Source organism: Cyrtonyx montezumae, unplaced genomic scaffold, assembly GCF_038088225.1.
Source record: "Cyrtonyx montezumae isolate F1298 unplaced genomic scaffold, pur_monq_1.0 scaffold_34, whole genome shotgun sequence".
Lineage (NCBI taxonomy): Eukaryota > Metazoa > Chordata > Aves > Galliformes > Odontophoridae > Cyrtonyx > Cyrtonyx montezumae.
This window is the reverse complement of record NW_027072039.1, coordinates 4236519-4262073: the sequence shown is the minus strand read 5'-3', so window position 1 is coordinate 4262073 and position 25555 is coordinate 4236519.

Below are 25555 nucleotides of genomic sequence, written 5' to 3'. Positions count from 1 at the left end.
TGTGACACCTACTGATACCTCTGTCAACGGCTGAGTCCTTAGCAGTACTTGCCAGTTGCTGAGCTTCTCTACTATCTGTCAACACACAGTTGGCCCCACTATCTCAGAATCAAAGTAACCAAGTGACAGTGGGTTCATTTGAGTGCCATGAAAAAACCTTTCTTGAACCTCAAATTTCAGTCACTTTCAGAAGTCTAGTAGTAATGGTGACAATGCCTTCCTGAGCTTCTTCTTCTTCACTGTTAGTTTTTGGTTTTTTTTTAACTTCCTTGGTGTCGGTGACAGTGGCCCTGTTGAAGGCCCTTTCCCTGGATTTTCTTCCTTTCCTTCCTCCTCCTCTCTTTTAGTTTTGTTGTCACCTCTCTTGATGTCAGTGACAGTGGACTTGTTGAGAGCCACTCCCCTGCATCTTCTTCCTCTACTTTCTCCTCGTACTTTTCCTTCCACTTTAAACAAGGCTATGCTTGTTTAAATTTCTGTCCTCTTACAGAGGCAACTGACATCGATTCTGGTGCCTCCTGTACTTGATCAGGTTGCTCGCATTCAATCCTCTTTTTCTCTAGGTTGACACAGAATCTGTCCGCTTTGAATTGGAGGGTGTCTCATTCAGATTGGAAGATGTCTCATTCAGTTTGGAAGAGGTCTCGTTTGCATTGGAAATTCTTTCTCTTGGAATTAGGATTCTTTCTTTCAATTGGACATTTTCCCTTTTGGCTTGGAGACTTTCCTTCTCAGTTCAGAAACTCTCTTGCACAACTTGGAGACTCTCCTCCTTGACTAGGAATACTCTCTGGACGCATGAATTTTTCCTCTTATCTCTGACTCCCTTCTGGAATCTCTTCCTTTTGTCTCAGAGACTCTCTCCCTCAATTTTGGAGACTCTCTCCCTCTGTAGGACCGTATTGAATAGGGCTCAGTAGGCATAAGCCGGCACTGAAATAATTTGTGCCTCCTCAGATCTGCTAGAGCCACAATATCCCTGTCTCCAATATCTGCTTAGGTTCACAGGATCTTGCAAGCATTCAGGAGTAGGGTTTCATTACACCAGCAATGCCCGTCTCTCTAAGGTCTCTCCCATGTCCCTCCACACTCCCTGTCACTCAGTATTCTCCAGCTTTGGGGCAGGCCTCCTCAAAACACTGTATACACAGATGACGATGAGGAATATGTTGCTACTGGTGGGCCAGACAAGGTGCAACACAAGGCTTAATGCCCCTCCGTTCTGGACATCCCCAGCCCATGGAGAAACAGGTTGGACACACGGTGTCAAGCGCCGGGTTCCAATTTATTGCTGCACAACAAAGCCTTTTATACCCGTACACTCGAAGCGCCTGCTCTGCCCCAAGGTCCCGTGACACCCGATCTCACCCGAGTCCCTCTCTCCCATGAGCCCTTCATGAGGCTACCACGAGCACCGGAGACCCGCGGCTCTGCCTCGCAACCCTACAGAATACATTCAGGGAGATTGACAATATGATGGTGGACTGAGCATTCAAAGAAGTATAAGATATTGAAGGGAGAGGCTGGAAACCGGATTAAAAATCACACGTTCTGCAAAGCTAGTGACTTCCTCTGGCATGTAACATTAAATGTTCAAACCATACAACACTGTATGCAGGCACGAAATAGGGGTTTCCACCAGTGCTTTTAATTTCTTACTTGAATGTGCCGCTCCATAGAGTATAATGGTGGACTTAATTAAGGTCCAGTACATTCTCACTATTAAAAATAGGTACATGATGAAATATAATCTCTTGAAGAACAGTTTTATGGGAGAAAACAAATATGTTTTTTGGCATAGTGCCAAAACAAAAACAAAAACAAAAACAAAAACAACTGGGGCAGCACTCAGGGAGTTTAGACAGTTCCCAGGATGATGACAGTAATCTCAGACTTGTAAGGACTTGCAAGCCTGCACTACAGATAAGAATCATAGAATCACAAATCTCTTGGAAAGAGTCCAGCGCAGGGCCACAAAGATGGTGAAGGGCCTGGAGGATCTCCCCTATGAAGAAAGGCTTAGTGAACTGGGTCTCTTTAGCCTTGAGAAAAGAAGACTGAGAGGGGACCTGATCCAGGTTTATAAATAGCTGAGGTGTGGGGGACAAGGTGTGTAGGCCAGACACTTTTCAGCAGTGTGTGGAGACAGGACAAGGGGAAATGGCCAGAAACTGCAGCACAGGAGGTTCCGCATGAATGGGTGCAAGATCTTCTTTACGGTGAGGGTGACGGAGCACTGGCACAGGCTGCCCAGGGGAGTTGTGGAATCTCCTTCTCTGGAGATATTCAAGACCCGCCTGGACGCCTACCTGTGCGACCTGGTGTAGGGAACCTGCTTTGGCAGGGGGGTTGGACTCGATCTCTAGAGGTCCCTTCCAACCCCTATGATTCTGTGATTCTGTGATACTTGCACTGTCCCGCTGTGGCCGTCTATGGCCTCACAGCAGAAGCACGAGGGCCTGGACAGTCTGACAGCTCTTGCATAGCTTTGTGGGTAAGCAGGCACACACATCCTTCCCCCTGGAGAAGTTTCTTCTGAACCATTTGAAGCTGTGGCTCGGAAACAGCCCCGCCCGGGCGGGGTAGCGTGTCATAGCGGGGCCCTTTGTGACTCATCCCAAGACACCCATGGATACCAGAGACCACTCAGTGTCACGCAGGACAGGGAGGGGACAAGGCAGGAGTGTGCGCGTCTGGCAAGGAGCCCCCGAGCGCAACCCACCTCCAGCCTCAGCAGCTCAGTGGCTGCCCCCTCACACTAGCAGTGCTCATCCAGCAGGATGGAGAACAAACCCCCAAGCAACCCCAGTGTGGCCTGGGAGAGGAAAAGCGATTCTGACAGGAGAACACCTCCACCGGAGCCCTGTGAGGAGACTGAGGTGCAGGTGCTGAGTAATGGTGAGTGAGGGTCCCCACCCAGCACTGCGGGCAGGGCTGGGCCAGCGAGTGCCCCCTGCTCGACACCAGGGCCCCTTATCCTCACAGCCACGGGCACACTGTGCCAGGGGAGCGGGCACACGGCTGGACAGGGCAGAGCTCCTTCCTCTGCTCGCGCCTGCCTTCGGCCCCTCTGCAGGCTATAGCAATGCTCACTCTCCTCCCTGCTTAGATGCTGACTGTGTGCCTGTGTGTGAAGGGGAAAAGGAGGCTGCAGTTTTCATCAAGGCCTACGTTTCTGATGTACACATGAAAAAGGTAACTGCACGAGCCTCCAGCTCTGCTGTGCCTGCATCTCCGGATTGTCCCTCCGGCTCTGCTGCCAGGCTGCAGGAGGGCTGCTGGCTGTGCACAGCTGCTGCCCTCCAGGCATCCCGCACTGCTTTGCACCCCATGATGGTTGGTCCCTACGGCCATAGCTCTCCCCACTCACACTCCATCTCTGTGTGCCCACCAGGATCTGGAACAAAAGGTGCAGTTCCTGAACAGCATCCGCACACTCTGCAGCACTGCTGCCAGAACGGGCTTGACACAGGGCCTGGATGTCTTCTGCTCCACAAACAGTATAGCAGAGAATATCAGGGTGAGCGGACATGGCCCCTGTGTAACTCTACCCTGTGAGGACAGGGCTGGGGCAGGGGGAGGCAGGGAAATCATGCACAGGCACCAAGATTCCTCAGGCGGGATTCCAGGTGTAGCTGAGTGGGGTGTAGTACACCCAGCAGTGGGGGTGTACAACAGCATGTGTGTGCCAGTGCTGGTTAAGGGGCACTGGAGCTTCTCAGGCCCTGCCAGGCAGTGCTAGGCTTGCTGGTGCTGGGCGTGGTGGCTGCCAGGTGCCATCCCAGTTGTGCTTTGCAGGTTCTACTGCTCGAGGAGCCCACAAGGTCGCTGAGCACAACACTGCCATACCAGAGCATGAATGCCATTGCTGACTTGAGGTACCTGCCCAGCCCCTGGTGTAGCCAGCACATCCCCAGGCCATGATCCCGGTGGCCCTGACCCTATCAGTGAGGTATCCCCCATCTGGGCAGGGATGGCCTCAGCTCTCCCGTACTCCAGCCCCGTGGAGGAGAAGGCACCTCCTGGCAGGGCTACCCATCTCTCCCAGGGAGTCCTGCCCAGGGGAGGACTTCTTCTACCCCTGCCTCAGCATCGAGGCACCGCTCCTAGCATCGAGGTCTCTCTATTTGCAGCAAAATGAAGGCCATTACAGAGGATGAAATATCACATCTCCTACACATGTGCTTCAAAGTCATCTTCTACCTTCCTCCAGAAGAGGACTTGAACACTTGCCTCTACAACCCTGTACGTAGTGGGTGAACTGCAGACCTGGTGTCTCTGGGTTGCCCCCTTGGATTACTTGTGTCCAGAGATTACTGACAATCCTTGTGGGGCAGGATCTTGCTTCCCTTCACCCCTTCTCTCTCACGTTTGCTGTGGGCCAGGCAACCCACCCTGCTTGCAGCGGGCTCTGCACACTGCAGCTCTGCAGCCCTGGGTCCTGTCCCAGACTGTGCATAGATCTGCAGGTGTTTTTGCTCAATAGTGAGAGGAGTTCACAGCAGTCTTTTGGAGGTGAGAGGGACCTCTGAGAGACTTCCATATCCTACTATCCTCCTTGCAGACCCTGCATGCTATGGATGAGATGCTGCAGATATTGGTGGCGAACTATCCCACCCCCAGCGTCAATAAGGAGCTGCACGGCATCTTGGAGGTCTGTCTGTTGCAGAGCTCTGTCCCCACACCTCTCTTTGATATAATTTGTGCCTTCTTCATGGGAATGGAACTGGGAGCAGCTGGAGTGGCCATCAGCAGCTCCCAGGCAAACCAGAAGCTCTTCTCCTCACAGGTGCTGCTGCCTTTCACCAGCTCGGAGACCAAAGTTGTGCATGACAGGGCAATGGTGCGGATGTGGAAGGTTTGTGGTTTCCTGGCCAGCAGTCACTGGGGGAAGGTAAGGAGCCAGGACCTTTCCAGCCAGCCTGTCTCCCCCCTCCCTGCATCCCAGAGCAGCCTACAGCTCAGGGGTACTGCGAGATGAGCTTGGCTACTGTTGGGAGCCCTCAGCATGCTTCTTCCTTAAAAGGAGGGTCTTCACCTTTCCTTTTCCTCCAGTCTTGCACCTTGGCCAACGTTCCACCCTAGTCCATGTTCACTCTCTCTCAGTTTGACATGTTTTTACTCCCTTCCTTCTTTCCTTCCTACAGTTACTTGCAGAAAGACTTCTCCCTTCTCAGAGGACTGATTTCGTCCTCATGACTCTTGAGACCACCATTAAAGACAGTAGGATTAAGGAGAAGAACAGAGCCAAGATTATACTGGATGTGATTCTGACAAAGCCTGGCATCTGGCTGATGGATGTAAGCAGTATGGGGCTGTACTGCAGTGCACTGTCTCTGCTCATTCCTGCCCAGCCCTGCCCTGCCCATTTTTTTTCTGAAAGAGTGGTCAGGCACTGGATTGGCCTGCCTAGGGAGGTGGTTGGGGCACCATCCCTAATGCAGTTCAAGAAGTGTTTAGAGGAGGTGCTAAAGGATTTGATTTAGTAGTTGGGTAGGGATAGTGATAGGAGGAAGGTTGGACTAGATGATCTTGTAGGTCCTTTCCAACCTTATGAACCTATGAACCTACGCTCTGTCCTGCCCAGCCCTGCCCTGCCCTGCCCTCCACAGCTCGTGAGCATCCAAAATCATTTTATGCCAGGAAAGAGCAGTGGGATGGACAGCAGTATCAGTGGCAATGGGGCAAATGTCTGCAGTCCAGCAGCAGCAGCGATCTCCCTGTCTCTTCCAACCAGGTACCAACGATTGTGGAGTTCATCCACAGCAACCTGGGAAGCATCAGCACATCGCTTCAGGAGATCCTTTTCTCGGTGCTTGATGTGCTCAGCAACCACTTTCCTACGAACGTGATGATGAGCGTGTTGACGAGACTTCCACAGAATAACAGGTACCAGCCCTGACAGTCCCACACATTGATTGCATGGGAAGAATAGGACTTGAAGGATGCTCTGGCTGCCAGAGACAAAGAAAGCTGCAGGACAGCATTGAGGAGCAGGCCTTCCATCCCACTGTGCTTTTCAGTGCTGGTGGGCCAGTCAGGGCTGCAGCAGCCAACGCCGACCACGGCAGCCCAGAGCCTCCTACCCGGCTCCTGCCCTGCCCCTCGGGGAAGGCCATCTCAGCCCCTCCTGCTCACCCAAGCAGCCGGGTCCCCAGGCCTCTGCGAGCCAGTGGGGTGGCAGGGCCAGGGCTGCAGCACAGCCTGGGTTATGCTGGAGCCATGGTGCTGTGGCTGAGGCAGCCCTGCTGACATAGCATTGCTCTTGCTTTGCAGCACTACCCTGAACATGTGGAAGTCGATGCTTCACCTGCCTGAGACTCCTGCGAGGATCTTGGAAGAAATACACAATGTTCTCCAGGACCCACTGCTCTGGGAGATCTTTGACATCACCGCAGCGGAGCTGGGCCTTCTTCATCTAATTGTGAGTTACCAGACAAGGCACTGTGCTCTGTTTCAGGGCTCTCCTGCCCCAGCACCCAGATTCTCCTGCCTTGCCCACCCCACCCAGACTGGAAACCTAGGGTTGGGCAGAGGCAGTCAGGACTATGGCAGGGTCAGGGATGAAGCCATGGCATCTGCACAGGCTGAGCAGGCTGAAGGGCCGGGGAGGGGAAGTGCTCCTGGCCACCCAAGTCTGGTGCCGTTTCTGTGGTAGATTCTGCCGGCCAAATGCTCCGCAAAGCTGTGACTGGTCAGAGGGCAGGAGAAGCAGGCCTGTGTAGTGCTAGGCCTGGAGCACAGGGGGACCGTCACGATTTCCATGGACACTGCTGCCCCAGGCCAGGCTGTGTTCTCCCAGCGCCCTGCCAGTGAGCTGCCAGAGGAGCCAGGAGATGCAGGCTGCACGGAGTCCTGCTGCCTCTGTCCGGCTCTCACCGCTGCCTTTGTTTCAGGTGATGCCTCCCACCGAGAAGACCCTCAGAGATTTATGTAAGCCTGCACTCCTCCAGAATATTCTGAAGATGGAAAGCCTGCCAATACTGTGGCTGGGGCTCAGAGGCCTTCTCCTGCTATCAGAGAGACGTGAGACGGTGAGCAGGACCTAGTCAAATGAAGCCCTGTTGGCAGCGTGGTGCTGGGGTGGTGGGCATCGTTGTGCCGTGGCCTTGCCTGAGACTCAGGAGTTGGGGTGGTGGGGCCTGGGGAGATTTCCTGGAGCTTTCCTGATGGGTTACCTGGGGTAACTGTACAGGGGACAAAGAGTCCTTGATCTCCTGCCATCATTCTCCTATCTTTCCCATCACTCTCTGTGCACCCATGACCATCACCTGCTTTGATTCTGCTACTGCCATTCCGGTGGCTGCTGCCAGGAAGCAAGGCGTGTGGAAGGTGCTCTGAAACCTGAGCTTTTAAACCAGGGAGGCCAGTACCCTTTTGACTGTGTGCCTGTGTGTGAAGGGGAAAAGGAGGCTGCAGTTTTCATCAAGGCCTACGTTTCTGATGTACACATGAAAAAGGTAACTGCACGAGCCTCCAGCTCTGCTGTGCCTGCATCTCCGGATTGTCCCTCCGGCTCTGCTGCCAGGCTGCAGGAGGGCTGCTGGCTGTGCACAGCTGCTGCCCTCCAGGCATCCCGCACTGCTTTGCACCCCATGATGGTTGGTCCCTACGGCCATAGCTCTCCCCACTCACACTCCATCTCTGTGTGCCCACCAGGATCTGGAACAAAAGGTGCAGTTCCTGAACAGCATCCGCACACTCTGCAGCACTGCTGCCAGAACGGGCTTGACACAGGGCCTGGATGTCTTCTGCTCCACAAACAGTATAGCAGAGAATATCAGGGTGAGCGGACATGGCCCCTGTGTAACTCTACCCTGTGAGGACAGGGCTGGGGCAGGGGGAGGCAGGGAAATCATGCACAGGCACCAAGATTCCTCAGGCGGGATTCCAGGTGTAGCTGAGTGGGGTGTAGTACACCCAGCAGTGGGGGTGTACAACAGCATGTGTGTGCCAGTGCTGGTTAAGGGGCACTGGAGCTTCTCAGGCCCTGCCAGGCATTGCTAGGCTTGCTGGTGCTGGGCGTGGTGGCTGCCAGGTGCCATCCCAGTTGTGCTTTGCAGGTTCTACTGCTCGAGGAGCCCACAAGGTCGCTGAGCACAACACTGCCATACCAGAGCATGAATGCCATTGCTGACTTGAGGTACCTGCCCAGCCCCTGGTGTAGCCAGCACATCCCCAGGCCATGATCCCGGTGGCCCTGACCCTATCAGTGAGGTATCCCCCATCTGGGCAGGGATGGCCTCAGCTCTCCCGTACTCCAGCCCCGTGGAGGAGAAGGCACCTCCTGGCAGGGCTACCCATCTCTCCCAGGGAGTCCTGCCCAGGGGAGGACTTCTTCTACCCCTGCCTCAGCATCGAGGCACCGCTCCTAGCATCGAGGTCTCTCTATTTGCAGCAAAATGAAGGCCATTACAGAGGATGAAATATCACATCTCCTACACATGTGCTTCAAAGTCATCTTCTACCTTCCTCCAGAAGAGGACTTGAACACTTGCCTCTACAACCCTGTACGTAGTGGGTGAACTGCAGACCTGGTGTCTCTGGGTTGCCCCCTTGGATTACTTGTGTCCAGAGATTACTGACAATCCTTGTGGGGCAGGATCTTGCTTCCCTTCACCCCTTCTCTCTCACGTTTGCTGTGGGCCAGGCAACCCACCCTGCTTGCAGCGGGCTCTGCACACTGCAGCTCTGCAGCCCTGGGTCCTGTCCCAGACTGTGCATAGATCTGCAGGTGTTTTTGCTCAATAGTGAGAGGAGTTCACAGCAGTCTTTTGGAGGTGAGAGGGACCTCTGAGAGACTTCCATATCCTACTATCCTCCTTGCAGACCCTGCATGCTATGGATGAGATGCTGCAGATATTGGTGGCGAACTATCCCACCCCCAGCGTCAATAAGGAGCTGCACGGCATCTTGGAGGTCTGTCTGTTGCAGAGCTCTGTCCCCACACCTCTCTTTGATATAATTTGTGCCTTCTTCATGGGAATGGAACTGGGAGCAGCTGGAGTGGCCATCAGCAGCTCCCAGGCAAACCAGAAGCTCTTCTCCTCACAGGTGCTGCTGCCTTTCACCAGCTCGGAGACCAAAGTTGTGCGTGACAGGGCAATGGTGCGGATGTGGAAGGTTTGTGGTTTCCTGGCCAGCAGTCACTGGGGGAAGGTAAGGAGCCAGGACCTTTCCAGCCAGCCTGTCTCCCCCCTCCCTGCATCCCAGAGCAGCCTACAGCTCAGGGGTACTGCGAGATGAGCTTGGCTACTGTTGGGAGCCCTCAGCATGCTTCTTCCTTAAAAGGAGGGTCTTCACCTTTCCTTTTCCTCCAGTCTTGCACCTTGGCCAACGTTCCACCCTAGTCCATGTTCACTCTCTCTCAGTTTGACATGTTTTTACTCCCTTCCTTCTTTCCTTCCTACAGTTACTTGCAGAAAGACTTCTCCCTTCTCAGAGGACTGATTTCGTCCTCATGACTCTTGAGACCACCATTAAAGACAGTAGGATTAAGGAGAAGAACAGAGCCAAGATTATACTGGATGTGATTCTGACAAAGCCTGGCATCTGGCTGATGGATGTAAGCAGTATGGGGCTGTACTGCAGTGCACTGTCTCTGCTCATTCCTGCCCAGCCCTGCCCTGCCCATTTTTTTTCTGAAAGAGTGGTCAGGCACTGGATTGGCCTGCCTAGGGAGGTGGTTGGGGCACCATCCCTAATGCAGTTCAAGAAGTGTTTAGAGGAGGTGCTAAAGGATTTGATTTAGTAGTTGGGTAGGGATAGTGATAGGAGGAAGGTTGGACTAGATGATCTTGTAGGTCCTTTCCAACCTTATGAACCTATGAACCTACGCTCTGTCCTGCCCAGCCCTGCCCTGCCCTGCCCTCCACAGCTCGTGAGCATCCAAAATCATTTTATGCCAGGAAAGAGCAGTGGGATGGACAGCAGTATCAGTGGCAATGGGGCAAATGTCTGCAGTCCAGCAGCAGCAGCGATCTCCCTGTCTCTTCCAACCAGGTACCAACGATTGTGGAGTTCATCCACAGCAACCTGGGAAGCATCAGCACATCGCTTCAGGAGATCCTTTTCTCGGTGCTTGATGTGCTCAGCAACCACTTTCCTACGAACGTGATGATGAGCGTGTTGACGAGACTTCCACAGAATAACAGGTACCAGCCCTGACAGTCCCACACATTGATTGCATGGGAAGAATAGGACTTGAAGGATGCTCTGGCTGCCAGAGACAAAGAAAGCTGCAGGACAGCATTGAGGAGCAGGCCTTCCATCCCACTGTGCTTTTCAGTGCTGGTGGGCCAGTCAGGGCTGCAGCAGCCAACGCCGACCACGGCAGCCCAGAGCCTCCTACCCGGCTCCTGCCCTGCCCCTCGGGGAAGGCCATCTCAGCCCCTCCTGCTCACCCAAGCAGCCGGGTCCCCAGGCCTCTGCGAGCCAGTGGGGTGGCAGGGCCAGGGCTGCAGCACAGCCTGGGTTATGCTGGAGCCATGGTGCTGTGGCTGAGGCAGCCCTGCTGACATAGCATTGCTCTTGCTTTGCAGCACTACCCTGAACATGTGGAAGTCGATGCTTCACCTGCCTGAGACTCCTGCGAGGATCTTGGAAGAAATACACAATGTTCTCCAGGACCCACTGCTCTGGGAGATCTTTGACATCACCGCAGCGGAGCTGGGCCTTCTTCATCTAATTGTGAGTTACCAGACAAGGCACTGTGCTCTGTTTCAGGGCTCTCCTGCCCCAGCACCCAGATTCTCCTGCCTTGCCCACCCCACCCAGACTGGAAACCTAGGGTTGGGCAGAGGCAGTCAGGACTATGGCAGGGTCAGGGATGAAGCCATGGCATCTGCACAGGCTGAGCAGGCTGAAGGGCCGGGGAGGGGAAGTGCTCCTGGCCACCCAAGTCTGGTGCCGTTTCTGTGGTAGATTCTGCCGGCCAAATGCTCCGCAAAGCTGTGACTGGTCAGAGGGCAGGAGAAGCAGGCCTGTGTAGTGCTAGGCCTGGAGCACAGGGGGACCGTCACGATTTCCATGGACACTGCTGCCCCAGGCCAGGCTGTGTTCTCCCAGCGCCCTGCCAGTGAGCTGCCAGAGGAGCCAGGAGATGCAGGCTGCACGGAGTCCTGCTGCCTCTGTCCGGCTCTCACCGCTGCCTTTGTTTCAGGTGATGCCTCCCACCGAGAAGACCCTCAGAGATTTATGTAAGCCTGCACTCCTCCAGAATATTCTGAAGATGGAAAGCCTGCCAATACTGTGGCTGGGGCTCAGAGGCCTTCTCCTGCTATCAGAGAGACGTGAGACGGTGAGCAGGACCTAGTCAAATGAAGCCCTGTTGGCAGCGTGGTGCTGGGGTGGTGGGCATCGTTGTGCCGTGGCCTTGCCTGAGACTCAGGAGTTGGGGTGGTGGGGCCTGGGGAGATTTCCTGGAGCTTTCCTGATGGGTTACCTGGGGTAACTGTACAGGGGACAAAGAGTCCTTGATCTCCTGCCATCATTCTCCTATCTTTCCCATCACTCTCTGTGCACCCATGACCATCACCTGCTTTGATTCTGCTACTGCCATTCCGGTGGCTGCTGCCAGGAAGCAAGGCGTGTGGAAGGTGCTCTGAAACCTGAGCTTTTAAACCAGGGAGGCCAGTACCCTTTTGACTGTGTGCCTGTGTGTGAAGGGGAAAAGGAGGCTGCAGTTTTCATCAAGGCCTACGTTTCTGATGTACACATGAAAAAGGTAACTGCACGAGCCTCCAGCTCTGCTGTGCCTGCATCTCCGGATTGTCCCTCCGGCTCTGCTGCCAGGCTGCAGGAGGGCTGCTGGCTGTGCACAGCTGCTGCCCTCCAGGCATCCCGCACTGCTTTGCACCCCATGATGGTTGGTCCCTACGGCCATAGCTCTCCCCACTCACACTCCATCTCTGTGTGCCCACCAGGATCTGGAACAAAAGGTGCAGTTCCTGAACAGCATCCGCACACTCTGCAGCACTGCTGCCAGAACGGGCTTGACACAGGGCCTGGATGTCTTCTGCTCCACAAACAGTATAGCAGAGAATATCAGGGTGAGCGGACATGGCCCCTGTGTAACTCTACCCTGTGAGGACAGGGCTGGGGCAGGGGGAGGCAGGGAAATCATGCACAGGCACCAAGATTCCTCAGGCGGGATTCCAGGTGTAGCTGAGTGGGGTGTAGTACACCCAGCAGTGGGGGTGTACAACAGCATGTGTGTGCCAGTGCTGGTTAAGGGGCACTGGAGCTTCTCAGGCCCTGCCAGGCATTGCTAGGCTTGCTGGTGCTGGGCGTGGTGGCTGCCAGGTGCCATCCCAGTTGTGCTTTGCAGGTTCTACTGCTCGAGGAGCCCACAAGGTCGCTGAGCACAACACTGCCATACCAGAGCATGAATGCCATTGCTGACTTGAGGTACCTGCCCAGCCCCTGGTGTAGCCAGCACATCCCCAGGCCATGATCCCGGTGGCCCTGACCCTATCAGTGAGGTATCCCCCATCTGGGCAGGGATGGCCTCAGCTCTCCCGTACTCCAGCCCCGTGGAGGAGAAGGCACCTCCTGGCAGGGCTACCCATCTCTCCCAGGGAGTCCTGCCCAGGGGAGGACTTCTTCTACCCCTGCCTCAGCATCGAGGCACCGCTCCTAGCATCGAGGTCTCTCTATTTGCAGCAAAATGAAGGCCATTACAGAGGATGAAATATCACATCTCCTACACATGTGCTTCAAAGTCATCTTCTACCTTCCTCCAGAAGAGGACTTGAACACTTGCCTCTACAACCCTGTACGTAGTGGGTGAACTGCAGACCTGGTGTCTCTGGGTTGCCCCCTTGGATTACTTGTGTCCAGAGATTACTGACAATCCTTGTGGGGCAGGATCTTGCTTCCCTTCACCCCTTCTCTCTCACGTTTGCTGTGGGCCAGGCAACCCACCCTGCTTGCAGCGGGCTCTGCACACTGCAGCTCTGCAGCCCTGGGTCCTGTCCCAGACTGTGCATAGATCTGCAGGTGTTTTTGCTCAATAGTGAGAGGAGTTCACAGCAGTCTTTTGGAGGTGAGAGGGACCTCTGAGAGACTTCCATATCCTACTATCCTCCTTGCAGACCCTGCATGCTATGGATGAGATGCTGCAGATATTGGTGGCGAACTATCCCACCCCCAGCGTCAATAAGGAGCTGCACGGCATCTTGGAGGTCTGTCTGTTGCAGAGCTCTGTCCCCACACCTCTCTTTGATATAATTTGTGCCTTCTTCATGGGAATGGAACTGGGAGCAGCTGGAGTGGCCATCAGCAGCTCCCAGGCAAACCAGAAGCTCTTCTCCTCACAGGTGCTGCTGCCTTTCACCAGCTCGGAGACCAAAGTTGTGCGTGACAGGGCAATGGTGCGGATGTGGAAGGTTTGTGGTTTCCTGGCCAGCAGTCACTGGGGGAAGGTAAGGAGCCAGGACCTTTCCAGCCAGCCTGTCTCCCCCCTCCCTGCATCCCAGAGCAGCCTACAGCTCAGGGGTACTGCGAGATGAGCTTGGCTACTGTTGGGAGCCCTCAGCATGCTTCTTCCTTAAAAGGAGGGTCTTCACCTTTCCTTTTCCTCCAGTCTTGCACCTTGGCCAACGTTCCACCCTAGTCCATGTTCACTCTCTCTCAGTTTGACATGTTTTTACTCCCTTCCTTCTTTCCTTCCTACAGTTACTTGCAGAAAGACTTCTCCCTTCTCAGAGGACTGATTTCGTCCTCATGACTCTTGAGACCACCATTAAAGACAGTAGGATTAAGGAGAAGAACAGAGCCAAGATTATACTGGATGTGATTCTGACAAAGCCTGGCATCTGGCTGATGGATGTAAGCAGTATGGGGCTGTACTGCAGTGCACTGTCTCTGCTCATTCCTGCCCAGCCCTGCCCTGCCCATTTTTTTTCTGAAAGAGTGGTCAGGCACTGGATTGGCCTGCCTAGGGAGGTGGTTGGGGCACCATCCCTAATGCAGTTCAAGAAGTGTTTAGAGGAGGTGCTAAAGGATTTGATTTAGTAGTTGGGTAGGGATAGTGATAGGAGGAAGGTTGGACTAGATGATCTTGTAGGTCCTTTCCAACCTTATGAACCTATGAACCTACGCTCTGTCCTGCCCAGCCCTGCCCTGCCCTGCCCTCCACAGCTCGTGAGCATCCAAAATCATTTTATGCCAGGAAAGAGCAGTGGGATGGACAGCAGTATCAGTGGCAATGGGGCAAATGTCTGCAGTCCAGCAGCAGCAGCGATCTCCCTGTCTCTTCCAACCAGGTACCAACGATTGTGGAGTTCATCCACAGCAACCTGGGAAGCATCAGCACATCGCTTCAGGAGATCCTTTTCTCGGTGCTTGATGCGCTCAGCAACCACTTTCCTACGAACGTGATGATGAGCGTGTTGACGAGACTTCCACAGAATAACAGGTACCAGCCCTGACAGTCCCACACATTGATTGCATGGGAAGAATAGGACTTGAAGGATGCTCTGGCTGCCAGAGACAAAGAAAGCTGCAGGACAGCATTGAGGAGCAGGCCTTCCATCCCACTGTGCTTTTCAGTGCTGGTGGGCCAGTCAGGGCTGCAGCAGCCAACGCCGACCACGGCAGCCCAGAGCCTCCTACCCGGCTCCTGCCCTGCCCCTCGGGGAAGGCCATCTCAGCCCCTCCTGCTCACCCAAGCAGCCGGGTCCCCAGGCCTCTGCGAGCCAGTGGGGTGGCAGGGCCAGGGCTGCAGCACAGCCTGGGTTATGCTGGAGCCATGGTGCTGTGGCTGAGGCAGCCCTGCTGACATAGCATTGCTCTTGCTTTGCAGCACTACCCTGGACATGTGGAAGTCGATGCTTCACCTGCCTGAGACTCCTGCGAGGATCTTGGAAGAAATACACAATGTTCTCCAGGACCCACTGCTCTGGGAGATCTTTGACATCACCGCAGCGGAGCTGGGCCTTCTTCATCTAATTGTGAGTTACCAGACAAGGCACTGTGCTCTGTTTCAGGGCTCTCCTGCCCCAGCACCCAGATTCTCCTGCCTTGCCCACCCCACCCAGACTGGAAACCTAGGGTTGGGCAGAGGCAGTCAGGACTATGGCAGGGTCAGGGATGAAGCCATGGCATCTGCACAGGCTGAGCAGGCTGAAGGGCCGGGGAGGGGAAGTGCTCCTGGCCACCCAAGTCTGGTGCCGTTTCTGTGGTAGATTCTGCCGGCCAAATGCTCCGCAAAGCTGTGACTGGTCAGAGGGCAGGAGAAGCAGGCCTGTGTAGTGCTAGGCCTGGAGCACAGGGGGACCGTCACGATTTCCATGGACACTGCTGCCCCAGGCCAGGCTGTGTTCTCCCAGCGCCCTGCCAGTGAGCTGCCAGAGGAGCCAGGAGATGCAGGCTGCACGGAGTCCTGCTGCCTCTGTCCGGCTCTCACCGCTGCCTTTGTTTCAGGTGATGCCTCCCACCGAGAAGACCCTCAGAGATTTATGTAAGCCTGCACTCCTCCAGAATATTCTGAAGATGGAAAGCCTGCCAATACTGTGGCTGGGGCTCAGAGGCCTTCTCCTGCTATCAGAGAGACGTGAGACGGTGAGCAGGACCTAGTCAAATGAAGCCCTGTTGGCAGCGTGGTGCTGGGGTGGTGGGCATCGTTGTGCCGTGGCCTTGCCTGAGACTCAGGAGTTGGGGTGGTGGGGCCTGGGGAGATTTCCTGGAGCTTTCCTGATGGGTTACCTGGGGTAACTGTACAGGGGACAAAGAGTCCTTGATCTCCTGCCATCATTCTCCTATCTTTCCCATCACTCTCTGTGCACCCATGACCATCACCTGCTTTGATTCTGCTACTGCCATTCCGGTGGCTGCTGCCAGGAAGCAAGGCGTGTGGAAGGTGCTCTGAAACCTGAGCTTTTAAACCAGGGAAGCCAGTACCCTTTTGACTGTGTGCCTGTGTGTGAAGGGGAAAAGGAGGCTGCAGTTTTCATCAAGGCCTACGTTTCTGATGTACACATGAAAAAGGTAACTGCACGAGCCTCCAGCTCTGCTGTGCCTGCATCTCCGGATTGTCCCTCCGGCTCTGCTGCCAGGCTGCAGGAGGGCTGCTGGCTGTGCACAGCTGCTGCCCTCCAGGCATCCCGCACTGCTTTGCACCCCATGATGGTTGGTCCCTACGGCCATAGCTCTCCCCACTCACACTCCATCTCTGTGTGCCCACCAGGATCTGGAACAAAAGGTGCAGTTCCTGAACAGCATCCGCACACTCTGCAGCACTGCTGCCAGAACGGGCTTGACACAGGGCCTGGATGTCTTCTGCTCCACAAACAGTATAGCAGAGAATATCAGGGTGAGCGGACATGGCCCCTGTGTAACTCTACCCTGTGAGGACAGGGCTGGGGCAGGGGGAGGCAGGGAAATCATGCACAGGCACCAAGATTCCTCAGGCGGGATTCCAGGTGTAGCTGAGTGGGGTGTAGTACACCCAGCAGTGGGGGTGTACAACAGCATGTGTGTGCCAGTGCTGGTTAAGGGGCACTGGAGCTTCTCAGGCCCTGCCAGGCATTGCTAGGCTTGCTGGTGCTGGGCGTGGTGGCTGCCAGGTGCCATCCCAGTTGTGCTTTGCAGGTTCTACTGCTCGAGGAGCCCACAAGGTCGCTGAGCACAACACTGCCATACCAGAGCATGAATGCCATTGCTGACTTGAGGTACCTGCCCAGCCCCTGGTGTAGCCAGCACATCCCCAGGCCATGATCCCGGTGGCCCTGACCCTATCAGTGAGGTATCCCCCATCTGGGCAGGGATGGCCTCAGCTCTCCCGTACTCCAGCCCCGTGGAGGAGAAGGCACCTCCTGGCAGGGCTACCCATCTCTCCCAGGGAGTCCTGCCCAGGGGAGGACTTCTTCTACCCCTGCCTCAGCATCGAGGCACCGCTCCTAGCATCGAGGTCTCTCTATTTGCAGCAAAATGAAGGCCATTACAGAGGATGAAATATCACATCTCCTACACATGTGCTTCAAAGTCATCTTCTACCTTCCTCCAGAAGAGGACTTGAACACTTGCCTCTACAACCCTGTACGTAGTGGGTGAACTGCAGACCTGGTGTCTCTGGGTTGCCCCCTTGGATTACTTGTGTCCAGAGATTACTGACAATCCTTGTGGGGCAGGATCTTGCTTCCCTTCACCCCTTCTCTCTCACGTTTGCTGTGGGCCAGGCAACCCACCCTGCTTGCAGCGGGCTCTGCACACTGCAGCTCTGCAGCCCTGGGTCCTGTCCCAGACTGTGCATAGATCTGCAGGTGTTTTTGCTCAATAGTGAGAGGAGTTCACAGCAGTCTTTTGGAGGTGAGAGGGACCTCTGAGAGACTTCCATATCCTACTATCCTCCTTGCAGACCCTGCATGCTATGGATGAGATGCTGCAGATATTGGTGGCGAACTATCCCACCCCCAGCGTCAATAAGGAGCTGCACGGCATCTTGGAGGTCTGTCTGTTGCAGAGCTCTGTCCCCACACCTCTCTTTGATATAATTTGTGCCTTCTTCATGGGAATGGAACTGGGAGCAGCTGGAGTGGCCATCAGCAGCTCCCAGGCAAACCAGAAGCTCTTCTCCTCACAGGTGCTGCTGCCTTTCACCAGCTCGGAGACCAAAGTTGTGCGTGACAGGGCAATGGTGCGGATGTGGAAGGTTTGTGGTTTCCTGGCCAGCAGTCACTGGGGGAAGGTAAGGAGCCAGGACCTTTCCAGCCAGCCTGTCTCCCCCCTCCCTGCATCCCAGAGCAGCCTACAGCTCAGGGGTACTGCGAGATGAGCTTGGCTACTGTTGGGAGCCCTCAGCATGCTTCTTCCTTAAAAGGAGGGTCTTCACCTTTCCTTTTCCTCCAGTCTTGCACCTTGGCCAACGTTCCACCCTAGTCCATGTTCACTCTCTCTCAGTTTGACATGTTTTTACTCCCTTCCTTCTTTCCTTCCTACAGTTACTTGCAGAAAGACTTCTCCCTTCTCAGAGGACTGATTTCGTCCTCATGACTCTTGAGACCACCATTAAAGACAGTAGGATTAAGGAGAAGAACAGAGCCAAGATTATACTGGATGTGATTCTGACAAAGCCTGGCATCTGGCTGATGGATGTAAGCAGTATGGGGCTGTACTGCAGTGCACTGTCTCTGCTCATTCCTGCCCAGCCCTGCCCTGCCCATTTTTTTTCTGAAAGAGTGGTCAGGCACTGGATTGGCCTGCCTAGGGAGGTGGTTGGGGCACCATCCCTAATGCAGTTCAAGAAGTGTTTAGAGGAGGTGCTAAAGGATTTGATTTAGTAGTTGGGTAGGGATAGTGATAGGAGGAAGGTTGGACTAGATGATCTTGTAGGTCCTTTCCAACCTTATGAACCTATGAACCTACGCTCTGTCCTGCCCAGCCCTGCCCTGCCCTGCCCTCCACAGCTCGTGAGCATCCAAAATCATTTTATGCCAGGAAAGAGCAGTGGGATGGACAGCAGTATCAGTGGCAATGGGGCAAATGTCTGCAGTCCAGCAGCAGCAGCGATCTCCCTGTCTCTTCCAACCAGGTACCAACGATTGTGGAGTTCATCCACAGCAACCTGGGAAGCATCAGCACATCGCTTCAGGAGATCCTTTTCTCGGTGCTTGATGCGCTCAGCAACCACTTTCCTACGAACGTGATGATGAGCGTGTTGACGAGACTTCCACAGAATAACAGGTACCAGCCCTGACAGTCCCACACATTGATTGCATGGGAAGAATAGGACTTGAAGGATGCTCTGGCTGCCAGAGACAAAGAAAGCTGCAGGACAGCATTGAGGAGCAGGCCTTCCATCCCACTGTGCTTTTCAGTGCTGGTGGGCCAGTCAGGGCTGCAGCAGCCAACGCCGACCACGGCAGCCCAGAGCCTCCTACCCGGCTCCTGCCCTGCCCCTCGGGGAAGGCCATCTCAGCCCCTCCTGCTCACCCAAGCAGCCGGGTCCCCAGGCCTCTGCGAGCCAGTGGGGTGGCAGGGCCAGGGCTGCAGCACAGCCTGGGTTATGCTGGAGCCATGGTGCTGTGGCTGAGGCAGCCCTGCTGACATAGCATTGCTCTTGCTTTGCAGCACTACCCTGGACATGTGGAAGTCGATGCTTCACCTGCCTGAGACTCCTGCGAGGATCTTGGAAGAAATACACAATGTTCTCCAGGACCCACTGCTCTGGGAGATCTTTGACATCACCGCAGCGGAGCTGGGCCTTCTTCATCTAATTGTGAGTTACCAGACAAGGCACTGTGCTCTGTTTCAGGGCTCTCCTGCCCCAGCACCCAGATTCTCCTGCCTTGCCCACCCCACCCAGACTGGAAACCTAGGGTTGGGCAGAGGCAGTCAGGACTATGGCAGGGTCAGGGATGAAGCCATGGCATCTGCACAGGCTGAGCAGGCTGAAGGGCCGGGGAGGGGAAGTGCTCCTGGCCACCCAAGTCTGGTGCCGTTTCTGTGGTAGATTCTGCCGGCCAAATGCTCCGCAAAGCTGTGACTGGTCAGAGGGCAGGAGAAGCAGGCCTGTGTAGTGCTAGGCCTGGAGCACAGGGGGACCGTCACGATTTCCATGGACACTGCTGCCCCAGGCCAGGCTGTGTTCTCCCAGCGCCCTGCCAGTGAGCTGCCAGAGGAGCCAGGAGATGCAGGCTGCACGGAGTCCTGCTGCCTCTGTCCGGCTCTCACCGCTGCCTTTGTTTCAGGTGATGCCTCCCACCGAGAAGACCCTCAGAGATTTATGTAAGCCTGCACTCCTCCAGAATATTCTGAAGATGGAAAGCCTGCCAATACTGTGGCTGGGGCTCAGAGGCCTTCTCCTGCTATCAGAGAGACGTGAGACGGTGAGCAGGACCTAGTCAAATGAAGCCCTGTTGGCAGCGTGGTGCTGGGGTGGTGGGCATCGTTGTGCCGTGGCCTTGCCTGAGACTCAGGAGTTGGGGTGGTGGGGCCTGGGGAGATTTCCTGGAGCTTTCCTGATGGGTTACCTGGGGTAACTGTACAGGGGACAAAGAGTCCTTGATCTCCTGCCATCATTCTCCTATCTTTCCCATCACTCTCTGTGCACCCATGACCATCACCTGCTTTGATTCTGCTACTGCCATTCCGGTGGCTGCTGCCAGGAAGCAAGGCGTGTGGCAGGTGCTCTGAAACCTGAGCTTTTAAACCAGGGAGGCCAGTACCCTTTTGATGATAAGGAAATTGTGTGTTTTGGACAGGCAAGAGAAATATGGGCCCTGCTGCCAAATATCATGAAGGCCATGAGTACTGGCAATACACATGTCACAGTGGAGGTGATGAATGTCTTCAGAAACATGGTGAACCATCTGGTGAAGAGAGAGGCCAGTTCCATTGCTCCGATGCTGGCTGAGAAGATCCTGCCTCTATTCAATCACGTAAGTCTGGTGTGGGAATCCAAGCTCTGTGGATGCGTGCTCAGCAGGACGGCCTTATCCGTTCTCTTGGCTCCTTTGGGCTTTTGTGGGATGTCTTCAGAGCCATGCAGCTCAGCCAGCCTTGTCCCTGTCAGCTTTGTCGCTGTCAGTGATGCAAAGCCTCTGTGTGGTGGCCCATACTGCAATGCACAAAACACTTTCTGCCAATGGTTGCTCTCAAACCCACGAGCACTCCCTTTACTTCCAACACCAGGCGTTGTCTCCGGGTGTTGTAGCAGGGAGGTGGAGTCTAAGCAGGCAGCTCGAGCCCCAGAGGCACTGCTGAGGGCCAGGCCTGTCTCCTCCTTGGCTTCGGGCCTGGGGAGCTCTGCTTGGCCTTTGTAGGGTGGCTGGGGGAGCACTGTGAGACAAAGGAACCTCGTGATGTAAACCTGTTGCACTGCTTTGCACCAGCGCACAGTGTCCTTGTGCAGAATGGGACTGATGCATCTCCTTCCGCATCAGCCACGCCTTTGCTCATGCTCACCATGGGCAGCGAGAGTGTGGCGCTGAGGTCCTCCCGTCCTTCTCCCTCAGGTGTCAAGTGAAGTGCGAGAGAGTTCCATCCGCCTCTTCAAAGATCTGATGGAGGCTGTGGTGTGGTGGCAGAAGGGAAACATGAAGAAGAACGTGCATGGGGGCCTGCTTCCTCTGCTCTTTCGGATGAGTGATGAGAGCCCGTGTGTTGCACAGGTACACATTTCAGACCTGACCAGGCAAGGCTGTGCTCAGTTCAGGGCTTTACTGGGAATTGAGGGCCAGGCTAGCAAGCATTCAGACTCCTAGGATGTGTGTCTGTGGTGCCAACTCCCAGCGTCTGATCTCTGTAGGCTGCTGGGGAAACCCTGGTCACTTGTGCAAAGTTCCTGAGGTGGAAGAAGCTCAAGCGCCTGGCCCAGGAACAGAACACAGTGTGGATTGGGAAGTGCTTGGTAAGGACAACCCCACAGCCACAGCCCCCCTGCTTGTGGGAAGGGGATACAGACAGGAGGGGTGACACCAGAAGCTGGGTTGTGTCTGCAAGCCCCATGCCTTTGTGCTCTTTTCCAGCTGTTTGAAAACCGGAAGAGAGTGGAAGGTTACCTGCGGCAGAGCCTGCCATACCTGAAGGATTCTCAGGCCTCTGTGAAAATTGAGGCAGCTAAACTCATTTGTGAGTGCAGCCCCTGAGTTCCCTCTTTGGGTCTTGCCCTTAGCCCTGCACCCCCTAGATACAGCCTGAATGTGCTGGTAGCCCTGATGGGCGCCTTGATCAGTTCCCCGCTCATGCACTGTACCTTCCTGGGCACAGCAGGGGAAGCAGCTGGGCTGGCTGGGCTGCAGCCAGTGCTCCTGGGAGTGTGTTGTTGAATGGGGGTCTGATGGGAACTCTCTACCTAGGGCGGGCTGTGGAGCACTCCAGGATTGAAAGTGAGGAACTGATGAATGAAATCCGCAGTGGTGAGTGAGGGCAGCGCTATGTGTTCTGGGACTAGGGATGGGGCAGAGCCTGGGCAGTATGCAGCCGTGCCTTGTCAGGCTGCAAGGAAATGCTGCACCCCCAGATCAGTGGGCTTCATCTCTGCTCTGCTTCCCTCTGTTGCAGGCCTTCAGCCTTTGGAAGATGATGCCCACCTGGCAGTTCGTTCTCTGGCAGCTGGGATAATCCTGATGATGAGACATGAAACGCGTCCAGCAACAGTATGGGACTGGCTCATGGCACTATTCAGCTAGCACTGTGAAACCACCTGCTCTGGAAGGGGGAGTTGGGAGAGGGGGTGGGCGAAGGATTCGTAGACAATGGTTTAAAAAATAAATAAATAAATAAAAATTTAAAAAAGGATATGTAGAGGAACCGTAAATTTACTAAATCTAACAAAATCAAAGAATTGAGAGAAACAAATGTTTCCAAACCCATTCTTAGATCTTTCCTTAGAAAAAATGCAGGAGAAGCACACATATTTTATCTCCACGGAAGCCGAGAGGGAACACTGAGAGCGAGAGAGGCTGGTGTCTGCTCAGGAGCACCACCCCTCTGCCACTCCCTGCCACAGCATTAACTCTTGAACTCCCAGTTGGTGTTCTGATGTGCAATACTGGCATCAAACCATAACAACCTTGTATTGAAGGGCAAAGTTTTATCATCCCCAAGCCTAAACAGCATGACCAGGTTGCTCGCAAGAACTTTGAAAACAAGAGAATTCCCAAGACCAGACTTTGAAAACAATGTCTTCCTAACGCATGGTGATCTGTCTTCACAACTCTGCTCACTGGATACTCTGACCATCCCCCTCTTCAAACCGGATTGTATGAGTGGCAGGATGGTTGTATGGGCTGTGTGCACGTTTTATAATGACTACTTTTTCTAGTTCCTGTACCATCCTTGATATTTCATCTTGTCTCCCCGGGAGTCAATACTGTCTTACATTAGTAAGCTGGTGTGGTTTCATCAATCAAATAGTATTTGTGCAATACAGACAGTATTGAGGGGCCATGCAAAACGTAATCTAAAGTATTTTTGCCAAAGCCGGAACTCTCTCACAGACGTCCAGAGAGTCAGACCTCATGAAATGTCGATTGCCCCAATCCCTGAATAACTCTCGGGCATGGACACTTTATACTCCCATGGTAGGAGATGCCCAACCCCCAGTTTCAACCATGTTGGAATGACCGGAATGGTCTGTCCCCTAAACTCACTAATCATCACTTTATTACCCTTAAATCTAGATGGATCTCCATACATAATCGATGTTTCCACACCGGTGTTTAATGAAGCCATTACTCTTTGAACATCTATTTCTGACCAGAATACTGACAGTTCAACACAGGGCCTCTGGTCCCATCTGGAGGCCCTAAGAGAACCAGTGTCCCTTGTCACTCCATGAATTTTGACAGATTGAGAACTTTTACCACAGGTGGCTCAGGCATTGTAGCCCAAGACAGCTGTGGAGGATTTCTCTTCCTTTTTGGTACTATAAAATCAGCTAAATTCCAGGTTGTAGTAGGTGCTTCTTGTAGTATTTGGACTCCCAATTTTCTGGGACTACTCGGAAACTCTTGATTGTTTCTTAGTTGTTTCCATAACTGGAATAAAATATGGTTGGGCTGTCCATCGATTTTGGCAAATGCAACCTTGGCCCGTATAAGATCATTGAACATGGTTTTCTGAGACGCCTGTATGGGGCCTGATCAGGGTGTCCGTGGGGCAGTCTTCTGGGTTCTAAGTGGGAAGGCCTCGGCTTCCTCCACCATGCGGACATTGCGCCTAGTCCTTATGCGCGCTGTTTCCCCCAGGTCTGCTACCAGTTGAGTTGCTTGTTGGACAATGGCTTCTAAAGCTACTAACAGATTTAGTATGGACACCAATGTCCCATAAAGATGAGAAGGGGCTTGCTGCAATATCAGGTCTCTCACACCTACCGAGAATTTTTCTGTGTCTGGGCCTTCAAATGTGTCGGAACACATGGCCTCCCTCATACCCAGTTCTCAAATGTACGTTTGGAAGTCCTCCATAGAGGACCATAAACCCATAAGAAGTAGTAAGTCTGTTTTATTGGCCAAGTTAGTCGGCCTGCCGCCATCAACCAGTCTACAATAGAGTCGTTTTCTTTATTATATTGGATGGTGGCATGTAATCTTAGCCTCAGGGCTGGGTGTAGGGTTATAGAAGCGATCTTGGACTTTCTGTCCCATTAACTAATACACTTTCAGCTCCTGCATCCCATAGTCATAATAACCACGATGGTATTCTTTCCCTAGGCTTTTGATGGAACCACTGTACTAGGGGCGAGCTGTTAAATGAAAACATGTTTCAGCAGGAGGCTGTTGGTCAGAAGGCAACCCTGCCGGTCTATCTTGTACTTTCTTTGTTTTCTGAGTTATAATTGGGCAGATCTCAAAGGGATCCATCATAGATGGAGCTTTGAGATCTGATTTAGAGACCTTGTCCTCTGAGGAATCCAGGTCCGTTACCTCAGGGACCTGAGTGTCCTCAACTGAAATCTACGTATTTGCCTCGTTGGGGCATTTAGTCCTGTTTTTTCGGTACTTAAGGTGCCCTACTGGGGCTCCAATTTCTTGAAACAGTCGCCAGGAAGCAAGGCGTGTGGCAGGTGCTCTGAAACCTGAGCTTTTAAACCAGGGAGGCCAGTACCCTTTTGATGATAAGGAAATTGTGTGTTTTGGACAGGCAAGAGAAATACGGGCCCTGCTGCCAAATATCATGGAGACCATGAGTACTGGCAATACACATGTCACAGTGGAGGTGATGAATATCTTCAGAAACATGGTGAAACATCTGGTGAAGAGAGAGGCCAGTTCCATTGCTCCGATGCTGGCTGAGAAGATCCTGCCTCTATTCAATCACGTAAGTCTGGTGTGGGAATCCAAGCTCTGTGGGTGCGTGCTCAGCAGGAGGGCCTTTTCATTCTCCTGTCTCCTTTGGGCTTCTGTGGGATGTCTTCAGAGCCATGCAGGTCAGCCAGCCTTGTCCCTGTCAGCTTTGTCGCTGTCAGTGATGCAAAGCCTCTGTGTTGTGGCCCATACTGAGTCCTGCGCAAAGCACCTTCTGCCAACGGTTGCTCTCAAACCCACGAGCACTCCCTTTACTTCCAACACCAGGCGTTGTCTCCGGGTGTTGTAGCAGGGAGGTGGAGGCTAAGCAGGCAGCTCGTGCCCCAGAGGCACTGCTGGGGGCCAGGCCTGTCTCCTCTCCTCCTTGGCTTCGAGCCTGGGGAGCTCTGCTTCTTTGTCTTGGTGGGGTGGCTGGGGGAGCACTATGAGGCACAGGCACCCCGTGCTGTAAACCTGTTGCACTGCTTTGCACCACCGCAGTGTCCTTGTGCAGAATGGGACTGATGCATCTCCTTCCGCATCAGCCACGCCTTTGCTCATGCTCACCATGGGCAGCGAGAGTGTGGCCTGAGGTCCTCCCGTCCTTCTCCCTCAGGTGTCAAGTGAAGTGCGAGAGAGTTCCATCCACCTCTTCAAAGATCTGATGGAGGCTGTGGTGGTTCAATTTTATTATATTTAGTAAAGTTACCGTTCCTTCTCAGATCGTGCCGTTGTCTTCTTGTAGACCCATCTCTTCCTGCTGTTTCCCCCTCCCCCCCGGAGCGCGGCTCTGCTTGGGCGGCCGCGCGGCCACTGACGCAGTT